General features: G+C 38.2%; 1 pseudogene across 1 annotated transcript; it reads right to left on the bottom strand.

Annotated features, from left to right (window-relative positions):
- Positions 1–1,718: 1,718 nt before the first annotated feature.
- Positions 1,719–3,424, bottom strand: LOC306651278 (protein TFG-like; annotated as a pseudogene). Its single transcript has one exon. The product of its transcript is annotated as a protein TFG-like (transcript).
- Between the last annotated feature and the right edge of the window lie 20,849 nt (positions 3,425–24,273).

The raw sequence follows: 24,273 nt of genomic DNA, 5'->3' as shown, positions 1-24,273 counted from the left end.
AATGAAAGGGGGAGTCACAATTCTCAAAGGAATATTTATGGACCATCTATAAATCCTAATATAAAGTGTTGTTCTTTAAATTAAAAAAATTAATTAAGTTGAAATGAAACAAAACAAAATTAAGTATAGCACCGTAACTATATTTCATGGAAAAGGGGGAAACTCCCTATTTGCTAATAAGATGCCATGTCTGAAACTTTAATAAATTATTATCAGTCTATAAAGGCAGCTGATTCTGGATAATAGAATATACAGTAATACTAGATCATTAATTCCTTGTGAGCTATAATGCAGTTTATTTGTTATTGAGCAAAATACTGCTATATCATGTGCACCAATCCATAAGGTCATAGACGATGGTGTGTCTTGTGAGTATGGTGGACAGTGAAAAGAAAACCTGTGCAGAATAAGTGTTTGTACCAGCCAGGACATATTCCAAACCTATGGACTCCTAATGTAAGGAGTCCAATATAACAGCTGATTCTGCAGCAATATTGAAACTAGAACCTCTTAGCACATCCATATTGATAACATTCTCCTGATTCAAAATTATATTTTTTCCCTTCTTGGTCATGCTCCCTCGGAATCCTTTCCCAAATATGTTTCCTTAACAATGAAGACACACATTAGCAAATAAATCTAGTTTCTAAAAAATATAACACTCTGGGCTGGGGAGATAGCTCAGTTGGTAGAGTGCTTGCCTTGCAAGCACAAAGCCCTGGGTTCGATCCCCAGCACTGCAAAAAAAAAAAAAATATATATATATATATATATATATATATATGTATATATAACACTCTACAGGATATAACTTTAAAACCACACTTATCTTGAGTAGGATTCACTATAGTTAGAGTTTTGGAGACAATAAGAAATGTTGAAGCATGAGGAGAATTGATTTTCCTTGTAAGGTGATGCATGAACATCATTTTATTTTTTTGCTTAAACAATGAACATTTATTTCTTACAGTTCTGCAGGCTGAGAAATTCAAGATGGGTGGGTCCACAGATTGAGTTCTTAGCAAGGGCCAAATCTCAAGCCCACATCCTGGCTTGCTGGTAGTTTCTGTCTTTCTGTATGCTGACATGGTGGAGAAAGGAAGCTATGGTGTTTCTTCCTCTTCTTATAAAGGTACTAATCCCATCATTAATGCTCTATCCTGATGACCTCATATCAACCTAATCAGAATTGCCTTCCTGAACATCTTTAACCAAGGCAGAAATAGTCTTATAAAAATAGGAAAAAGGCATGGTTCACACTACCAAAGAAGGTTCAAATGGATATGGGGCTGGAAAGAATTCAAATCTTCTAAAGCCTCCCTAATATACCTCTGATAATTTAAATGAGAAATCGACTCCCAAACTTGATACTGTGGATCAAGTATCCATGTATTAAAGGCTTGAATGCCAACCTGTGGCAGTATTTGGGAGGTGATGGTAACTTTAAGAGTTGAAACCCAGTGGGAGGAAGTTACATTGCTGTGGGGGACATGTCTTTGAAGCACATATTGGGGCACAGGCACTCTTTCTCTGTCTTTGCTTTCCCACTGCTGTGAGGTGAGAACCTTCTGCTGCCACATGGTTCTACCATGATGTACTGCCTTGCTACAGGCCCCAAAGTAACAGGATAACTGACCATGGACTGAAGCCTACAAAAATCATGAGCTAAAATAAATCTTTCATTTTTTTAATTCAATCACCTTTATTAATCTATCAATGTTACATTTTATACATAATATCTAGTCATCTTCTCAAAGGTACTTTAGTACATCATGTTAATAGTAAAAATCCAAGTAAGATGGCTAAACCTCAACCTAGCATTTTAATATCCTCTGGACAAGGGAAGCTAGAAAGCCAATCACTTTACACACATTTAAGTGTAGTGTTCCAAAATAACTAGAAAGCTGCTACATTTTTAAGCAGGGGAGGAAGAAAAACAACTTTCATTTTGGTCTTTCTTTTGTTGTAGTAAATTATAATTTCAATTAACAGAAACAATGATATCATAAAAAGTGCTCTTCCTTTTAAATTTATGAACTTCAATACAAATTAAAATAAAATAGTACTGGAGTCTTTTGGGAGGCAAATAGCTAGCAGCCATATTCATCAGTGCAGCTGGGCCTCCTTATTGATGGCCAGGTCCAGGTTGGGTATAACCCTGACCAAAGGGAGGATTTTTCGTGCATAAGGGTTAGGCCTACTTGGAAGAGGAGTCATGGTACTTCCAGAAGGTGGAGTAAAACCTGGTCTTGGTTGATAAGCCCACGGTTGGCTTGGAGCCATTCCAGGCTGAGAGGCAGGGGCCACAGCATAATTAGTAGGCTGAGAAGTTTGGGTAGTATAAGTTTGTGGAGGATAACTGCTCGCCTGGTACTGCTGTGGTAGTTGAGCAGCAAGTTGCTGAGGCTGACCGAAAAGGTAGGAGCCGGTGCTTAGGAAGTTGGTTGCTGGCCATATGCCTGGAACTGCTGAGGTTGTTGGGGTCCAATATGCTGACTATAGCTAGCTGAATACTGAATACCATATTGCTGGGGTGGCTGAGGTGGAGCCTGAGGTTATTGGGCACCATAGCCAGCTTGTTGCTGGTACTGTTGGTACATCTGACCTGCTTGTGTCTGGGATCCTGTATATGGAGGCTGTTGTGGCTGAACTCCTGGTGGGTGAGCTGCTGAAGAGGAGGCAGCAATGCTGTCAGGCATTCCTGAATAGTCTTCTGCAGGAGCACTGGGTGGCCCTGAAACCTGATCATCTGTTAAGCCAAATGCTGACATTACAATTTTATTAATTTCATCTTGGTTTTTCAAAGGATCAAAACTGACATACTTGCTGCCATAACCTGAGTAGACTTTTCCAGATGAATCAGAAGCAGCAGGCTTTTCTTCCCTACCATTCACAGTATCATTTTCAGGAATATTGGTGGAAGGTCCTGGTTCTCCAGGTGGTTCCAAGCTATCCAATAAGCGATTTACTTTATTTCAAAGTTCTATCAGTTCTCGACAGAGATATTTCACCTGACTGGATTCAAGGGGTCTTGGTTGGCCATTAACAAATAATGTCAGTTTCAGTATCCTATGACACTGAATAGCAAAGGAAAGGTCAGAACTACCAAAAATTGTTATAAGATCTCTATTTTCATCTTCATACTTTATTGTAACTTCATCATTACTTAGAAGCTTTCCTCTGAAAACTCGTTGCATCATTAGCACTAATTCATCATAAGTAATATCTTCATTATGAATGGGAAGACTGTCCTCCCCAAGTTGTGCTTTGATAATTAGTCTCCCACTTAGGTCCAACTGTCCATTCATGGTGGACTCCAGGGTGTTCTTATATAACTCTAGGGAAAGACAGCTTGCAAGGCTGCCGTCTTCACGTGGGTTTCCACTGACCGGGCCAATATGAGGCCACCACTGCAAACCGGCTCTGGGCGTCACAGGGAGGCTGTAGTCACTGCCTGCTCGGTTGCTCTCCGCGGCCGGCGCACATAGCTCAGAGACTGCCATGGGCCCTGGCCAGTAGCAGAGACCCAACAAGCCTAGCGAGAGTTCGGGCCTTGTCAATCTTTCATTTTTTTTAATGTTGATTTGTTTCATATTTTTTGTCACAGCAATGAAAGCTGACTAACACACTTGGTTTAAATAACTTCAGTGGAGTCATAGTTATTCTTCTAAATTTTAGCTCTGAATGATTTGATATGAGACACAATATTATTCTTCTTCCTGATGGAGAAAACTCACAAATGTGTACATATTTAAAAAATCAGAGGTTTTTATTCAAATGGAACTAACAAGACAAGAAATCATGGACAATCAGTCAGAATTACAGATCTTTTAGGGGTAAAAGGTAAATTTCAAAGGTCCCACCAACTATCTTGGAAGTCCAGGTGTATTTCAGTTTCCTTTAAAAAATTTACCAGTGTAAGGACAGAATAAATTTATGAATCAGAATAATTTCTGCTCTCCTGAAGCTATTTTCTTCTTCTCTTAAAATATAATTATTAATACATATTAATTGTACAATGAGATTTGCTATTACAGTTTCATACTTGCATGTGATGTACTTTGATACATGCATACAACAAACTTTGATCTTATTCACCCTATTTACCTCTTTTCTTCCCCTAGCTTCTCCATGCTACCCTTCCCTTTCCCTAATAGTCACCCTTGTATTATTTTTTATATACCACATATGAGAGAAATGATTTGATACTTGTATTTCTGAGTATGGTTTATTTCACTTAATATAATGGTTTCCATTTCCATCCAGATTCCTGAAAGTTACAGGATTTCATTTTTGTGTGTGTGTGTGGCTGAATAGTACTGAATGATATATGGGTAAACCAAGTTTCAAAATGGCTATTGTGACACAAATGGCAACAGCAGAAATTAGGTATGATATTATAGAGAAAAGAAAAATTGACCCAAACTCAATCTCTGGGATGCTAATCAAGGAGCTATAGGTGGAACTTGGCAAGTGACTGTCATGACCTACAGCTGTCGAGTCATCTGAAAAACATGAATTTGGACATCTCTTGGGTAGGGGCTCACAGAAAGACTACATTCATAAGTTAATAAATCCTGTTTCTTTGAGCACTTCTTTACTGTACTACACTAGAAACTGGGTTAGGAGAAGAAGAAAAAAAAAGCGAGTGAAATTTGGTATGTGACTCAGTGCTCATTGATCCTCATTGCACGTCTGTCATTAAGCATGCACTCTGCTGTCTGTCTTCTGTGCCCAAACCTGTGCCAAGTGGGTAGTGTCTTCATTCTTTCTTGCAGAGTGTCAGAAGGTAGGTCCTTAGATCAGCCCTATCAGAAGTCCTAATGTCTGGGAGTGTGAGGAGGGGCCAGTGGGCTTCTGGCAGGTATGGTGAGTGTTTCATGGCCTGTATTTAGAAAGTCCATCTGAGGACTCCATGGCCTTGGTGGTAGGAAGGATCTGGAGGACGTCATCCTTTTTGCAGGTGACACCATTGCTACGGGCATTTGTGATCATGGAGGGGCTGGGAAAAGGGAGTAAGGCGACCTGCAGTGAGGCTGTCATTACAGACATGGCAAGGGTTAGGAATGGTGATGGAGTTATCGGAATCCTGGAGGTGTCTTCTGGGCCCATAGGACAGATTCATGAGTCCTCAGTATGGACCTTGGTTGGGAGCAGGGTGGACAGTGGGGAAAGGAGCTGGAAATCTGGGAACAATGTGGGGTGTGACTGAGTCCTGAAGACATGTAAAGATCTTGTGAGGAATATGCCCATTGCTCTGTACCTCCACTTCTCAACTCTGCTATGGATGGTGCAGCAACAGTCATAAAAGGTATGAAAAGGATATGTGATGTTATGCATCCAAACAAACTTCATTTTAGGGGGTAAATGGGCCTACTTAGTGGGAGTCTGACAAAAGAGTAGTCACTCAAAATTTAATCACAGATTGAAAGATAACCTGAGCAACATAGAGAGGCTGTTAACAATCTAGTGAGACCCTTTCTCAAATAACAAATAAAAAGGGCTGGGGAAGTGACTCAGTGGTTAAGTGCCCTTGGGTTCAATCTCTGGTACCAAGAACAAAAAATAAAAAAGAATAACTTAGAATCATGATTAATTAATGTCTTTAGACCTAATTGGGTTATGTATGCTTATATATTATGTATGCTTATAACAAAACATGTAATAAAACAAGTTTTTATTTATACACACATACTCCAACAGGCTAAGCATCCTGGTGATGAACAACCCTAACAAGAAGAGCCATCACATGAAAGTCAAAATGATACACCTGGCCAGTATACAGGAGATGAAGGAGAGCCTGAGGCTCAAGGTAAAAGGAAAAGAAGGAAAAATGCCAGCATGGGTAAGGTATATGTGTGCAATATGCATTATGACATCAACAGTAACAGGAGGTAAGACAACATTAGAAAAGGAAAAGGACTTCAAAGCTCTTGTGAAAGTTGATTTTTCAACTTTATGTAGTCTCTCACTGTAAAGTATTTTCCATTTTTCTTGAACACTTATTTGTGTGACTGAAAATACCATCTTTTATAGAGCTCTACAAATTCAAGGAAATAATGTTTACTTCACACAACAGAATTGTACAGGATTTATTACTCACTGCATCAAATCTCTAAACACCTTTCAATAGCATGTATAGAGTGCCATGTCAACACACTGCTAATACCTGCAGTTATTACCAGAAGCAAAAATAAATAATATGAATATATGCACAATAAATGCTCGATGTCTTAAGTTTTTGGAGAAATACAAATTAAAACCACAATGAGATTTCACCACCATAAGGTATAAGATGAAGAGGTGAGAGGAGGAAAGGATCAGAGGAGAAAGAGGGGGAAGGAGATAGAAATCCTTCTGTTGAGAAGGGTCTGAAGCATCAAAAAGAACTCCTATACTGCTTTTGGAATATAGCTTATTTCAACCACTGTTGCCAACTGTTGACACTGTTTTGTAGAAACAGTTAAGAGTGCTTAAACCAGCATCTCCTATAATAGCATCATTCCTTAGCATAGACCTATCATATAATTGCCTATATGTTTACCCAAGAGACATGTACAGAAATATTAATTGCATTAATTCATAATGACAAAATTGAAAATGATCCAAATGTTTATCAACTTTAGTACAAATCATAAAACTGTTGAGTACTTGAGCAATAGATTATTAAGAAGAAATAAAAAATACTTTCTTACATTTTTGTTATAATTAGTTATACATGACAATAAAATGCATTTTGACACATCAATGGAGTATAACTTCTCATCATAGATGTCATCTTCTCACTGTATTCTCACATAGAAGAAGGGAAAAACTTATTTACCATACAGGCATGTATTAATGGAGGATGGTACGATCATAAACTAATTACTACTCAAAGTCCCCACTTCCTAATGTCATCATTTTGTGGGTTAGTATATCAACATATGAATTTGGGGAGGGGAACAGAAACATTCAGCTCACTGTATTTTGCCCAGTCTTACATTTTAAAATATCATAGTTTATTTTCACTATAGTCAATTTTATTTTATTGTTTTTGCTATAGTCAATTTTAGTTAGTTTTTTGTTCTGTTTCGTGAAGCTATTTGCTGAAATAAAGTTATCAAGCCATGATTCACATACAGTGTAAAGAAAATAATAACTCTGAAGGTGATAGTCCATGACCTAAATATTGGAATTAATGATTGATTCAATATCCAAAGGTGCCCAGCAGGATTTCTAAAGACCAGAGTCTTTGCCCTGGATGTTCTTGGAGTGTCTTGGCAGAGGCAAACACGCTCGTTTAATCTACATGTTTTTATTACGTGACACTGCGTGCCAGACAATGTTCTGGATATTGAGGATACAGCAGTGCACAAAACAAAGATCCCAGTCCCAGAAAAGCTTCCATTGTCTCAGGGGTGGTAATTGGAGAAGCATAATAATTTATGGCTCATTTGTTGTAGTGAGTTGTCTAATCTCTGTCAATAGCATTTGGGGGCAGGAACAAGCCAATGCCTCCTTCTTACCTCGTATATCTCTTAGTCCTCACTCCACTGAGGCCAAGCAGGGGCATTAAGATTGAAGAGGCATGGTCTGATGAAGCGCCAGAAGGCAGCCATGATGTGCCATGGCAGCACAGCCCTGGGATTGTGAGGTAGACCCATGATGTCAGTGTGTCCTGGGGGATTCATGGTGACTGTCATCTCCTTATCAACACCCCAGCCAACCACCAGCCTCACCACCAAGTTACCCCGTGAGTCTCTTGATTCACTTAAACTCTCTTTTAGAGTGGTAAGTAAAGTTATAATTTTCTTCTATGAAGCACAACGCAGATTTCATTTTAGGATTTTTCACTATTATAAAATATTTTCCCATGGAATCTCTTGATATCCTAGAAAAAAGATTCTTACTGGATACATAACAATCATTTGCCTTGTAAAACAACCAGTGACTCAGTTTTTATTTCACATAGATTTTAATGTGAGATTTGTATTGAGAAATTTCTTTCCTTTCTACTCTCCTAGATGTCCTTTACTCAATATTTCCTTTTAAATTATTACACTTTAAAAACAATGGAAAAATAAGATAATTTAACAAAAAATGCTGGGGAAATGTGTATAAAGTATAATCTTAATATTGTAAGATATGCATCTGCATTATCTACACCCATGCATAATAACAGAGGAAATATTAAAGAGATATATCAACAATTAATAGTGTTTATGTCTGAGCTAGTTCCTTCCTTGTGTCTTTGCAGTTCTAAGATACCCTGAATATTCTGCCTTTATACCAACAAATGGCTAATGAAATAACATTAAAGATTATTCAAGCAAAATAATATTTCATACAATATAATGCAAACCACTTACATTGAATATATCAATAATTAAAAACTATATTTCTAATTACCTTTAAGTGAGCCCAAATTAACTTTTTCTGTACAGAATGTTTTAATGAAACTGCACCATATTCTATCAAGTAAAACTTTGTTTTCATTTATGAATTCTTCATAACTTTAACCTCTATTTAACAGGAAACTGGTCAATTATATATATATATATATGTGTGTGTGTGTGTGTGTATATGAACTCATTCCAATTTTTGAGTTTAAGATATACTACTGTCCACATGCTCCTGATAATGTGTGAAAGAAAGTTCACAGACAGAGGTGCTAAATTAGGGCTTTGTCACTTATTATTTACATTAACCTTGGTCCAGTTACTTTCCTTTGCTGAGCTTAGCTTCATCCTAATTTAACTGGGCCTGGTAATTCTTAGTATAGTTTGAGGAACTCAATATTCAGTAATTAGAAATAACAAACATTTTCATTATTCTTGGTTATTCTTTAGTAGAAGGGAAAGATCATATGACAGTGACTACCTCTATATTTCAGGAAATTAAGTAACTTATTAATATATATAACTGACATGGTGTGACTGGAAATGTAAAAGAATTACAAAGTACATTTGAAGTTTGATGAGGGGTTTTAGACGGAGCTACAAAAGGAATCCAGATCTTGCTTTTTGCCTCAGGGCTCCTCTCCAAGCTGTGACAGGTGGATGTTCTGACTAATAAGGTGGCACTTCTCTGCAGAGTGAGAAGCACCTGCTCAGAAGACAAGAACTTCCAGGAGCGGAGAACACTTCCAAGCAATGCCCCAATGCCCCAATGCCTCAATGCCTCTCTGAGTTTCAGCAGTGAGCACTGATCCCTCATTGACAACATCCTCTCTGGTGTTACTCAACCAGGAAGACAGCAATAATTGCCTGATCCCCTCCTCTGCACCAGACACTTCTTTCCCACCAAGTACAAATATTTATTGAGGGCCATTTATGTAGTAGGCAGTGTCCTGTGTACTTCAACTACTGCATTCTGAAATTCAACTTCAAAAATTTTTGAACTAAGTAACATTTCCTACAGGCTGCTACCAGTCTATGATGAGTGTAGCAGAATCACTAAGATAGGGCTGTTCCCAGGCCAGAGTATGCCTCTGATATCTAACATTGTTCTCTGTCCCATCTATCCTTTATTAACTCTTTTGCTCTGCATTTTTTGCATATTTTTGTGGTTCTATTTTATTTTGTTTGTTATTTTAGGGATTAGGCTTGCCTTAAAATAGTTTCAATCTATCCCATACACTTTTAAGTAGTGTTACATAACTCAATGTATACCAAGAGAATATTACAGTACACTCCATCTGCCTCTTCCCAACTTTTGTATTTTTTTGTGCATTCTACATTTGCATATGCTAAAATCCTTATGCAACATTGTTGTTATATTTGATTATCAGCCAAATATTTTGCAAAGAGTTTAAATACTAGAGAAACAATCTTATTCTTTTACCCATGCACTTCCTATTTCTGATGTCCTTCATTCAATCATGGGTCAACATTTCCAAATGAAATTATTTTCCTTCTACCTGAAAGATTTCTATTACTACTTTTTTTAGTGTGGGTCTCTAGGTTATGAATTCTCCCAGGTTTTTAATGTCTGATAATTACTTTATTTTGCCATTGTTCTTGAAAGATATTTTCACTGTATACCGAATTCTAGGCTGATAGGTTATATTTCCTTATATAGTTTAAAGTTATTCCTATGTCTTCATTTTCATGGTTCAGGGAAGAAATCCCTTGCCTGTAATTAATGAGTCTTGTTTGTTTCTGACTATTTTTAAGAGTTTTTTTCTGTATCACTAGTTTTGAGCTATTTGAATATTTAGGGGCTTGGGATGGTAGTTTTCTTCATGTGACTCATGGTTGGGCTTTGATAAGCTTCTTGAATCTGTGTATTTACAGTTTTCATCAAGATGGAAATTTGGGGAGCCATTATTCGTTTGTGTAATTTTCCTGTCCTGACATCTTGCTCTCTAGAGACAAAGAGGGACCAGAAGTGAACCCTGTAACTTGGGGTTAGGGGTTCCCTGGGCTAGAGAAACTTGTTTAAGATAGATTCCTGGTAGAGAGAAAATATGTTTAAAATAAGCCTAACTGATCATGAAAAAATCTCTTATATGACAAAAAGTTCATATGTGTATTGGTTCTAGGACAATTAATTTAGTAGCTCTATGGTATCACAAGGTAACAAACTCCATATTTCTGGGCTTCTGTCCTTACTGGATAAGTTTCTTCTCAGTGCAGTTTTCCTTGTGTTACCAAAGCTGTGGTCATAGTTTCATATACTATATCTAGATATAAGGACATCAGTGGAAAATAAGGACCTGATCCGTGTGAAATCTATTATGAGAAATGAAATTGTTCCTGGAAACTGCCCTTAGATCGTGTTTCTATTGAGCTTGTTCTGAACCTGTAGACAGCAATGATCTGTTTGTGAAATTTAAAACACATCTCCAACTTGTTCTTTTTTGTAAAAACATAAGTTTATCGTGTGCTTTCATCTAGATTTAACCTTTGATGGATGAGCAGGAATTCCTTTTATGGTTTCATGCTTGATTACTACTCTCTCTGATGTCTGATATTTAACTATGACACTGGTTATGTAAAAGAGTGTCCTAGGTTATGTTAGGTCCATGGACTTAGGGAAGGAAGAGATGTGCATGGTCCGTTCCCTTAAGGAGCTCCTTATCTGTTAGGAAAAACTTAATAAAAGAGGCATTGACAAGGAACTGTGATAAGTGCTTTCTAACAGAGAGAATGTTATTGTATGAACCCTGCTGCACATAGCAGAAAATAACCTCATTTAGGGGGTACAGACAAAACATGTTAGATAATTGTAAATATAATCTGAGAGACAAAGGTAAGCAGCAATTACCAAGATGGAAGGGGAAGGAAAGCACCCCAGAGGAGAAAGCAGCATATGTGAGGGCATGTAAATCACTTGAAGCAAGGCGAGACACACTGAATATGTATTGAGTTAGTTGAACTTTTGTAATGACAGGCAGCTATTGAAAGAATATCCCCTAAATTCTCAGGTCAGTACTGAAGGGTTACTTGTGCATGCAATAGTCCATAACATCCCTCAGTCTTTCCGAGATGCTGTGTTTTATTTAAATGTCATTCTTCCTTAGTCTTCTAGAATCAGCCATTTCTCATAGAAGCCCTACTGCTATAAAAAATATCAGTGCTGGGTATACTCATTGTAGCTAATGATGCCAAATTCCTGAGATATAGTTTAATAATTGAAAAACTGCTTTGTGTCTGCTACAGAGCCTGAACAAAGGATGTCACTTTAGTATGACTTCCACTGTATATTTAATCATTAACTCAGTTATTGGTAAAACTTTCAATTGAGACATATAAAAATTTTAAAAATGTTTATACGACCCTCCCTGAACTTTTCCCTCCACCATTTTTTTGCAGTTGGGCAACTTTTGGCTGCAGTCCTCACTTCATTAATTTCAAGTAATTTGAGAACCTGAAGATCCAAGAGGTCTTTTAGCCAGACAACAATTCCATGGATCCCCCACAGAGTGATGCCCCAGGGATGAATTTTGATTCATCCCTGATTCCAACTGAAAAATTACCCAAGAATGTTAGGTCAACCTCCCAGCCATCATTCTTTGAAATACAAAGCCTGGACCTCATTGATTTCAACCCTGGTCCTGCTAGAAACTATCTCACCCCTCTACCAGAGGAGTTGCTCCACTTCCAGTACAGGGATGAGAAAACTGAAGAAGAGAGGCAGTGGGAAAGGTCAGCATTCTCCCAGAAGAAAAAGACGTACATGGGTAACATAAGACAGAAAGCCCTCAAAAACATGGCACCTTATCCAGTTGAAAGGGAAGGGAAGAGCTCTTCCTCTCCCGGTAAAGATCAGAATGGATGTAAATGTCATTACTGCCATATTGAGAGGGAAGACACTTCTAAGAACCTGAAAGAGGAGAATTCATCCTCTTGGGAAGTGGTGGTACAGGGTCTTAGCCACTTGACCCTGAGAACAGATACCACACAGACCTCCACTTTATCAGAAGAGCTGCCACAGGAGCACTAAAGTGGGAAGAGACATCACAAATGGCAGAAAAAAGTAAGATCCTTTTCAGCAGCTTCTAACATAATGGTTGAAATAAATCTGAGGGTCTCGGCATCATGAGATCACAATCAGTTCAGATGTGTGGACACTCATTTTTTGCCAGTTATTTGGTTGGAAATTATTGAGAAAAAACTAGAAATGGTCATTAGAAGCAGCAAGGTCCAGTGTTTTGACAAAAAAAAAAATATCTCATTTGTATCTGGTTAGACCCAGTTCTAGGAATGTAACACACATTCCTACAGTGACTTTAAAGTCAATGTGTGTTACCTTGGTCAGAGTTATTCTGTAGTGAGGAAGTTGTGTGAACAATGGTTCTTAGTGCCACGTTATTTGGTTTGCAAAACACAACCTGATTTTTCTCCTGTATCTCTTTCTCTTTCCTTATCCTGTTTTTATTAAGGGGTAAATGTTCTCCGTAGTGTATGTGTCTTTCTGGTTTTGAAGTGCTTTCATTGTCTTTTATGGACAAGAAAAGGCACTGTCTGGTGAAATGTACGCATGTTTTAGATATGTAACGTTAATGAGAAGATGAGATCCACATTGAGGTTTAGAATTTAAAAGATGTGTGGTGGCAAGGGATATATGACTAGAACGTGTGAACTTCTCATTGAATAGTTAGGCTAAAGTATCATACTTAACACTTAGCAAGTGTAGGAAAGGATATTTATACTCTTAACAATTTAGTATTAGTCGCCCATCTGAAGAAATTTCTAATGTTTTTTCTCAATTGTCTGCACCAAAAACCTGTGTATATTTTAAAATACTATTATTCAATGCCAGATATTTTTTCAAAGTTGCCTGTATCATATTTTCTCAAGGAGAACTGCAGCAGTTGATTTAGAATAGGGATATATGAAAGGAAACATTGAGTACATTTGCACCACTGTTTTAGTTACTGTAGTAAGGATGTATTTGGAACAGCTTTTGGATACATGAATTCTCTCAAGGGGACAATCAAAATAGCCTGTCCATAGTGTGAGCGTATGCATGTGGTACAGTACACCCCTTGAAGTTTGATTGTGAATAACATTCTCATGCCCACTACAGGGAACACTAATCATCATAACGTTTATACTCCTCCCAAGTTGGTGACAGATATTTGTTGTGTGTATCTTCTACATATGAAAATATGAAACCAATTGGATTACTTTAATTCCTGTAGAACCCTGTGAGAGTCACTCCACCACAGATCATAACATTCTGCTGATAGGAAAGTAAATTTGGCTCTGAGTCAATCTCCTTTCTTATGCAATCTTCAGCAGTGTGATACAGCAAAACTGCATGCTGGTCTCACACACGGAAATGACTTCAGGAAATATAAATTAATATGGACTACATTCCAAGCTCATGATTTTATTAGAGAATCTGAGAGTGAAAGTCACCCCGTATGGCTTATGACACAATTCAAGAGGACATTGTACAAAATGGGAGGTTTAGTATGTTTGGAATCATGGCCTAGTTTGGTGATGTAAATTGGAGTGTTTTGCAAGAAGTGTAATAGTAGTTTCTTCTGATGAGCAATACTACTCTAAGTATTTATAAGTACCAATAGATTTAGAAACAGAAGTAAGTTGTAACTGATCAAAATCAAAGCAGGTTTTGGGGAGCAGATATTGACATACAATACAACATTTCTCTTCATCAATCTGTTGCTTTCTTGTTCATTTACATATAAATTTCAGAAGAGGACAGCTGGATGTCCTCAGGTATTAGTCAAGGTCCTCCAGAAAAACAGAACAAAGTGTGTGTGTGTGTGTGTGTGTGTGTGTGTGTGTGTGCGTGTGTCCAGAGAAAGGGAGGCAGAGATTAATTTTAAGTAATTGGTCCATGGGAATGTGAATGTTATCATGTCCAAATACTGCAGTGTAGGTAGGCAGGTTGGAGACCTAGTTAAGAGTTGATAATGCAGCTCAAGTTTGAATAACTTGAGGAGTCAGGAGTCTTTCTCTAGGGAATCTCACTCTGTATTCCCTTAAGGCCTTTGATTAACTGGGTGAGGATCATAATATAATCTAACAGTAATCTACTGATTTAAATGTTAATGTGTTATAAAATTAGGTTCCCAGCCACAACTAAAATGGCATCTGATCAAAAATCTGAATACCATAGCCAAGTCACATAGACAAAAAATTAACATCACTAGGCCATCCCTTGTCAACTTGACAAATATATTTCTTTAAACCATTCTCCTAAAGACAATAACAAGGTTATGCTTCCATGTGAGAAAATACAACTATCCTGTTTAAAAACCAAAAATACACTCATCATTCCCTAGAGAAGGGTGTACATAGGTGATGTTCACATATTTCCTTGATCTCCAGGAATTTAAATGATACATCTCATTTTATATGTGGGGGAATTAAAGAGGGAAAATAAAGACATTTGTTTAATATATGTATATATGCACAACCTTCCTATGCAAATACACAAGTACACATTTTGTAACAAGGAAGAAATATTCATGACAATGGAGTCACTCAGTTTTGTTGTCTCTGTGATCAAAATACATGACAACAAAATTTAGAGGTGGAAAAGTTCATTTTGGCTCAGGGTTTTAGAGTTTCAATCTATGGTGTGCCAGCTCCATTGCTCTAGGCCTGAGGTGAAGCAAAACAGCTTGGCAGAAAGGTGTGGTAGAGGAACGTCCTTCAGCTTATGGAAGTTGGGAAGGAGTGACAGAGCGAGAGAGAGAGAGAGAGAGAGAGAGAGGAGAGAGAGAGAGAGAGCCTGAGTCAGAGACAAAATACAAACCATAAAGGGATGCCCCCAGTGACCGCATTCTCCAGCTATGCCCCACATGCCTAGAGTTACCACCCAGTAATCCAAAAAATTATTAATCCATTGAATGGATCAATGCTTTGACTAGGTTACAGTTCTTATTATATAATCATTTCAACTTTGAACATTACTACATTGTTGTCTAACATGAGCTTTTTAGAGGACACCTCATATCCAAACCACAACAACAATTATAGTCCGTGTTTCTGCAGTTGTTCATGTGGTCATGATTGATATTAATAACTACATTTCCCCATTGCCCACTCCATTATCCCTTTTTCATTCAGCAAGTCTCCCAGCTGATTATGATGCTTACCTGGCAGAATGAATCAAAACTCCATTTCTTAAGGGTCTGTGTTATGCATGGATTGAGTTGTTGTAGTTTCCATTGACCTGAATCATAGTACATGATAATACAGATGCTCTAACAGATATTGTTTTCCAGATTACTCTTCTTTCCTCGCTTGTGGAGTAATGTACTCAGAATTAAACACCATTGCCTTCACAGTACCTTCTTTCCTTGTCTTCTGATTCAGAGTTCTGAGGAACCCAATGTGTCTGGGTAACAGTCTTACCTTCCAGTTCAGTGGAAGCATTGTTGGATCTCCAGGTGGAAACATTTCTCCCACTGGAGCCAGGACCTCTAATCCCGCAGAATATAAAGTGGTAGGAGCAGGAAGTACAAAGTTTACTAACGGGTCATCAGTAGTCATACTGAGGGGTGCCACTGCCATTTCCACCTCATGATTTCTGGACTCATGAATCCTGGCTATATGAGAAACAGCACCATAAGTCAGATGTTGATTCAGAGCACATACAACATTCCACAGAACTTGGCCCCTTCAAGTTATTGCCGCCTAGCCAGCACTGCAACTGAGACTTCGAATCCATTCCAAAGTCTTCCCAAACTTCTGATTCAAGACGGTGGGGAACATGGTATGACCAGTGAATTCCATGGCCCACTGTCCATTTAATTTGGTGTGAAGTGGGCAATCTGGTGAGTAGCAATGCTTTGTAATACATCATAGCAGTGAATGAGACCTTCCATATGTCCACACATGAGGGTTTTGCCAGAAGTAGTGTATGCAGGGATGACAAATCCTTGTTGAGGGTAAGTGTTTATTCCGGTAAAAACAAAACTCTTCCTCTTCAAGAATGGAATCTGTCCAGTGTAATCAATCTGTTTCTAGGTAGCTGGCTGATCGCTCCTGGGAATTGTGACATCCAGGACTCAGTATTGTCCTTTCTAAAAATATGTTCTTTAAAAAAATTTTTGGATTTGCAGATGGACAGCTTGCCTTTATTTTATTTGTCCATTTTTATGGTGCTCAGGATCGACCCCAGTGCTTCACAGTGCCAAACAAGCACTCTGCCACTGAGCTACAGTTCCAGCCCTCAGTATTGTTCTTTCCTGCTGAAAGACTGGGTACTCAGCAATGGCCATGGCCTGGTCACCATTGGTGTGCCAATGTCTGCATTGCTGAGCTCATGTATGACCTCCAGTCCTGCCGTCATGACTGCATTGTTCATGAGACCATTGGTGTGGCTGGGGAGAAAAGCAGACTGGTATACACAGTACAGGTCATCCTATTCACATGGTCATGAAAATTCTCTTCTGCTGAGGTCACATGAGCATTCTCTTGGAATACAAATACTTTCACTTTTTTCATTCATGCAGAGAGGTCTCTCCACTTACTTCAACCCCAGACATCTTTGCTGGCAATTTTCCGATCGTGATCCTTCCAAGCCTCTGACCATTCAGTGAAACCATTCCCACTGCCTATCAATTGGTACATAATCCCACAGCTGGACAGATCTCCTTCCAAAATGAATAACCAAGTGTGCTGACTGAAATTCTGCTCACTGGAAAGATTTTCCATCACCACTGCTCATCAGGCATACCCCGGGAAAGGACAGTAGTGCCATTATAGATGTTAACTTTCGGAGGGTGACTACAAATCACACAGAGCCACCTATAAACAAAGCCTCAGCTTTTTCTTCCTTATGCTAGTGATACTACTGAAATCTATGAATGAACTCATTCCAAGGGAAATGCCGAAAGAAAAAGTAGAAGATAAAAACCAGAATTTGATCTATTCCAGCTGCTTCTCTACAATTTCATTTTGGGGCACAAGAGATGTACTTTTGCTTACTTGAGATTCCATGTGTTTGTTTTTAAATTTTATCTAGAATCTTTGTGGTTATAAGAGAGAGAGACAAAGGTAGGAGTTCACTAGCGCCAGAGTGATCAGAATCAGATCACCCTCACTACATTATTTCATAGACTTCAGTTTTTATAGCAGTTTCAGGACCATAATGAAATTGAAGGTACAGATATTTCCCATATGCTCTCTGTACTCACACATGCACAGCCCTCCACCCAGTTATCAATATCCCCCACCAGGGTGATGATTGTGTTATAACTGATGAACATACTTAACACCTTGACACATCATTGTCACTCAAAGTCCTCAGTTTGCATTAGTTTTCATTCTTGATGTTCCACATTCTCTGGGTTGGAATAAAGGTATGTTGATATTTACCCATCATTGTAGCCTCATATAGAGTAATTTCACTACCATAAAAACCTGTGTTCTGCCCTTGTGCTCCCTTCCCCTCCCCTAGCAAACCACAGATCTTTATATTAATTCCATAGCTTTGCCTTTTCCAGAAGATCTGATAGTTGGAACAATATGGCATGAAACCTTTTCCAAAACACGTCATTCACCCAGTAATATAAATTTAAGTTGCTCCCATAACTTCTTATGGATTGATTGGCTTCTTTTCTATTGCTGGAAAATAGCTCATTGTCTGGATCTACTACATGTTTATTATCTATTCCCTATAGAAAGACATATGAGTAGCTTCCAGTATGTATGCATGTGTGGAAGTAGCACCTTGAAATTCATAAGTATGTATAATTAACACATGTGAATTACAAATAAAACTAATTTTTGAACGCTGCATTAAACTTACATTTGCAGAATCAGGGTCAAATAAAGTGGATATGAAGGGCTTGCAGAGGAAGTGGCCAAGTTAACAAAGGTCTCCAGGAGGGTGCGTGGGGAACAGGTGGGTGTGACATAAGTCAAGTGTAACTGAGGGGTTCACCCTTTTCCACCACAGTACCAGTCCTCTACCTCTTTATTAGGATACCTGTGTGTTCTCCTGAGAGACACATGCCAGGAAAGTGCTCCATTTCCAAGTTTCTTGGTCAATGCATGCACCACGTTCAACAACCCAGAGTTCCAGTCTTGCAAGATGACATGATCCTATAGCTGAGACTTCAAATAATCGTTCTGTCCAGATATAATGCTAATCTCTGTAGATGTAGTGGGCATGGTAATGTGACCAATGAGACTCCCTCATTTTAGTACATATAGATCGTTAGTTTTCTAAGGCAATACAAACAGTTCAAAATTTATTTTTTAACTGATACATGAAAGAATAATTATACATATCAATATGGTACCACATAATATCTTGAATATATTAGGAAATATTTAAATGTGCTTAAGCATATCTATCTCCTCAAATGCTTACTATTTCCTAACACTGATAACTTTTAAAATTTTGTCTTCTAGGATTTTGGAATGTGGAGTATATTATCATTATCTACAGTTGCTCTAATGTGCCAGAATTCTTTGGAACTAAATGTACTTCAGTACCCATTGATCAATATTTTCTCAGCACCCCCCACACCTCTGGTGACCTCTGCTCTATTTCTAATTTGTATGAGATAAGCATTTTTAGATTCTATGTATGAGTGAGATCTATGGTTATGTTGTCTTTCCAGGCCTTGATCATTTCACATAACATAATGTTCTATAGATCATTTCTGAAAGCGGGGTGGGTGTTCCTGTTCATTACTTATATTGTGCTAGTTTCTATCTTCTCCCTTTATTTATTTATTTATTTATTTATAATTTATTTTTATTGTAAACAAATGGGATACATGTTGTTTCTCTGTTTGTACATGGAGTAAAGGCATACCATTTGTGTAATCGTACATTTACATAGGGTAATGTTGATTGATTCATTCTGTTATTTTTCCCTTCCCCCCCACCCCTCCCACCCCTATTTTCCCTCTATACATTCCCTCCACAGTACTTGGCCTATGCACAAAGGACTTAAAATCAGCATACTAAAAAGATGCAGCCACATCAATGTTCATAGCTGCTCAATTTACAATAGCCAGATTATGGAACCAACCTAAATGCCCTTCCATTGATGAATGGATAAAGAAACTGTGGTATATTTATACAATGGAATATTACTCAGCCATAAAGAATAATAAAATGATGGCATTTGCAGGCAAATGAATGAAATTGGAGAATAGCATGCTGAGTGAGATAAGCCAATCCCTTTATTTATATTTGCTCGATATAGATGGATGCTCCAATATTGGGTTTGTATTTATCTAGAATTCTGTATTTCCTTCTTCAATTTTGACCTCTTTATCATTGCATAGTGCCTTTCTGTGTCCCTTCTTACCTCTTTTCAGTAAAGTGTATTTTGTGTGATATAATTGTGGCTACTTCTGCTCTCTTCTGGATTCTATTTGCATGAAATATCTTACTCTGTTCATTCAGTTTCAGTGTATTTGCATCCTTAGATGTGAACTGAGTTCTTTTTAAGCAATATGCACTTGGGCCTTGTGGTTTTATCCATTCAGTCACTATAAGGCATTTAACTAGATAATTTAATCCATTTACATGCCAAGGAAATATTGACAGATTAGGTCTTATTACAACTATTGTGTAAATGGTTTTTAGTTTTGTTATAGTTCCATAATTTCTCTCTCTCTCTTTCAGTCTTCCTTGTGGTTCTGTGACTTACTACAGCAATGTGTTTAGATTCTTTGCTTATTGTCCTTGCTTCATCAAAGAGTTTGGCTTTGTGCTTATCATGAGGGTTACAAAAACATCTTTTGATTAGAACAAGCTGTTTAGAAATCATAGCACCTTCATATTATTTAAGAGATAAGAACAGAAACAAATAAAAGACTACACTAACAATAAAATCTGCACTTGCACTCCATTACTTTCCACACTTTTATTTATGTGGTTTTAAAAAATTTTATTTTATTCATTTTTAAATGTTTTTTGGCTTATTGTTTTTTAAATTATTTATTTATTTTTTAAGTTTTTACAGACTGCATTTTGATTGGTTGTACATTTTACATCTTTCTATTTTACATCTTGTCTACCTCTTACAATATTAATGTACTTATTATGTTTACTCTTTGTACTAAAGGCAATAATGGTTTATGCACCATGCTTAAAATGTTAGAATATTCTGAATTTTTACTGCATTTTTATTATACAGAATAATGAGATACATTGTGCCATATTTATTCATGCAAATAACATACTTTGATCATATACTTTCCAGCTACCCTCACTGCCCCTTCCTCCACTCTGCCCCTGATTCCCTGCACTTTCATGTCCTTCTCCCACTCCCCAGATTCCACATATGAGGGAAAACCTGGTAACTTGTCTTTCTTTGTCTGTCATGTTTTGTTTAACATTATGACCTCCAGTTCCATAATTCTCCTGCAAATTATGTGATTTTAATTTTACTTATGGCTGAATAATATCCATGTGTGTACATATACAACATTTTCTTTGTGCATTGATCCATCAATGTGCATCTATGATCTAGCAATTATGAATTGTGACACAATAAACATGGCTATGCAGATGTCTCCACAGATGCTAACTTTAATTTCTTTAGGTATATATCCAGGAGTGGTATAGCTGAATAATATGATTGCTCTATTTTTTTTTTTTTTTTTGAGGAATCTCCATATGGAAAGAGTTTGAGCAACTTTCCATAATGGCTGTACTACTGAACATTCTCATCAACAGTGTATAAGTGCTGTTTTCCCCTGCATTTATTGGTGTTTGTTTCCTTGATATTAGCCATTCTGACTGTGTGGAGGTGGAATCTCAATGTGGTTTTATTTGTATCTCCATGGTTTTCCAGTGAGTATTATGTATTCCTATCTTGGCTTCTTACTCATGAATGTCTTCTTTTAATATAAAGAATTTACTTTAATATTTCTTGTAGAACAGACCTAGTGGAGACATATGCTCTCAGCTTTGGTTTTCCTTGGAGTGTCCTTATCTTTCCATTTATTTTTCTTTCCACTTTTTATTGGCACATTATACATAATGATGAAATTTTTCTTATAGATTTGCACCTGCACACAATATCCTTAACTTCCACTTCTCAAGGTTAGTTCTGCAGAGCATATTATTCTAGATTGACAGGTTTTTTTTTCCTTTACTACTATCAAAATCTCATGCCACTTTTCCCTGGTCTTCTTTTATGTTGAAATGCTCCAACGTGTTCCTATCTCTTGCAAACTATAGAATCTTCTTTTATCATTCCCCTTTGGTAGTCTGATTATAGGATATTTTGGGGTAGACTTGGTTGAGTTAAATGTGACTGGTGACCTTTGACCTTTCTCTACCTGGATATTTGTCTCCTGTAGGTTTGGGAAGTTTTGGGTTATTATTTCTTTGAATAACGTTTCTACTTCTTTGGAATGTTGAAGCACTTCATGAACCACAACAACTCTGTTACACTTTTACTCCTGTTGAAAACTTCTCATAAGCTTTCTCCACTCCCTTTCATTCATTTGTATTTTTTGTTCAGACATTGTATTTTGATATAGTGTGCATTTGAGCTCACTACTTTCTTTTGCTTGATTCCTCCTGCTATTGATACCTTTATCATGTTTTAAATTTTACTAGCTTCTTCTTCTCCTCACATTCATGCTTTCTCTCTCCTACTCACTTTCTCTCTCCTCCTCGCTTTTCACACACTCTCTCTTGCATGCACTCTCTCTCTCTTTTCCTCTCATTTTCTCTCTTACCCCTGCAGGGAGACACTCTGTTTGCTTAATAAACCCTCTTAACGTGAGGTTCCCGTGTCTGGCATGGTTTCTGGGTTCTTACATTGGTGCCGTGACTCAGATGGGCTCTTCCACAGTCTCTTAAGCAAGTGGAACCCCATCTGATGCCCCAGTGCCCCCTGGACACAGTCTCACCTTCCATTTGCCTGGACACACTGCTCTGCATCCATCACCGGACATCAGATTGGTGAGTTCCCTAGGCAGGCTCCCCTAGGCTGACTCAAACACTCCTCTGTCGACCTGAGAAGAGACCATTGGGTGTCCAGGGTCCCCGAGGCAGCTGAGGAGTTGGGCATCCCCCAGCCACGACTTTTATAATTATGGCTGGCCCCCTTAGTCAGTCTTATCTGCCTGGTGGGTTCCTGATTTTATGGTGGAGATTCTTTCTCAGGTTTGAGGCTCCTCTTTGCGCTCGTTCCCTCTTGAAAATGCTGACATCAGGTCCTCAACTCTCTCGGCTCTTGCCTGGCACACAGACTGATGCTCGTGTGATGACACCATCACTGTGCTGCCTTCTTGTCTCCCTCCGACTACTCTGGCCTCGGGATATCCTGGCCACAGACTCGACTGTATCAGTCCTCCACCATGGGATCTGGGTCCCTCCATTCTGGCAGATTCACCCCTGGGATTAGACAACTTTAGAACCCTTCCCCTGACCCCCCGGCTTAAAGCCATCAAAACTTAGTGAGATTTGGCCACAGTACCCTCTAGGTAATCAATCCAAAATGGCCACATAAATGGCACACAGCTTCTGTGAATGAGCGGGATTCCTTATCTTCAAGTCTTCTCTTTCTTGTGCTTCTTTGCTCTTCCTGCAAAGTCGAACATCTCCTTTGACTTCTTCCCCCTCTTAATGCCTCTTCCTCCTCTGACTTTGACTCAGCTAACAAACCACCCTGATACCCGGTCCTGCTGTGACAGAGGCCCCACTGGTGCCTACTTCCCCATCTCCTTTACCCCATTCTGTTTCTGCTTCCATTCCCTTGCCCAGCCCACCTAGTCCTATTGCCATGAAGTGCTGCATACATATTCTAGTCCCCGCTATGGGAAGTGGCCAGTGTGGAGGGAGTAACCAGCCCAACAATCAGTGGCATGTCACAGTAAGGACTATGCCATAGCAGCCCCATTCCTCAAAAGTACTGGGAGATAATATTTCACAATATTCTGCATCCAAACCTGAATTGATTACTAAAATGCCCTAAACATCAAGTTTCTGCTAGAACCTGTTATCACAGCTCCTTTCAGTTGTTTCTGTTTGTACGTGGAGTAACAGCATACCATTTGCATAATCTGCATAATCATATATTTACAAAGGGTAATGGTGTTTGATTCATTGTTATTTTTCCTTCTTGCCTACCCCTCCAATCCCCCTTTTCCCTCTGTACAATCCCTCCTTCCTCAATTCTTGCCCTTCTCCCACCCCCCATTATGTGTCATCATCCACGTATCAGGGAGATCATTCGTCCTTTGGTTTTTTGAGATTGGCTTATCTCACTTAGCATGATATTCTCCAATTTCATCCAATTTGCCTGCAAATGCCATAATTTTATTATTCTTTATAGCTGAGTAATATTCCATTATATATATATATATATATATATATATATATATATATATATATATATACATACCACAGTTTCTTTATCCATTCATCAATTGAAGGACATCTACATTGGTTTCACAATCTGGCCATTGAGAATTGAGTAGCTATGAACATTGATGTGGCTGTATCTCTGTACTATGCTGACTTTAAGTCCTTTGGATATAGGCCGAGGAGTGGGATAGCTGGGTCAAATGGTGGTTCCATTCCAAGTTTTCTAAGGAATCTCCACACTGCTTTCCAGAGTGGCTGCACTAATTTGCAGCCCCACCAGCAATGTATGAGTGTACCTTTTTCCCCACATCCTCTCCAACACCTATTGTTGCTTGTATTCTTGATAATCGCCATTCTAATTGGGTGAGATGGAATAATAGGGTACTTTTGATTTGCATCTCCTTATTACTAAAGATGGTGAACATTTTTTCATATGTTTGTTGATTGCTTGTACATCTTCTTCTGTGAAGTGTCTGTTCATTTCCTTAGCCCATTTGTTGATTGTGTTATT

Source organism: Sciurus vulgaris (genome assembly GCF_902686455.1).
Source record: "Sciurus vulgaris genome assembly, chromosome: X".
Classification (NCBI taxonomy): Eukaryota; Metazoa; Chordata; class Mammalia; order Rodentia; family Sciuridae; genus Sciurus; species Sciurus vulgaris.
Note: the sequence above shows the minus strand (reverse complement) of the source record. Positions and strands in the feature narration are given on the sequence as shown.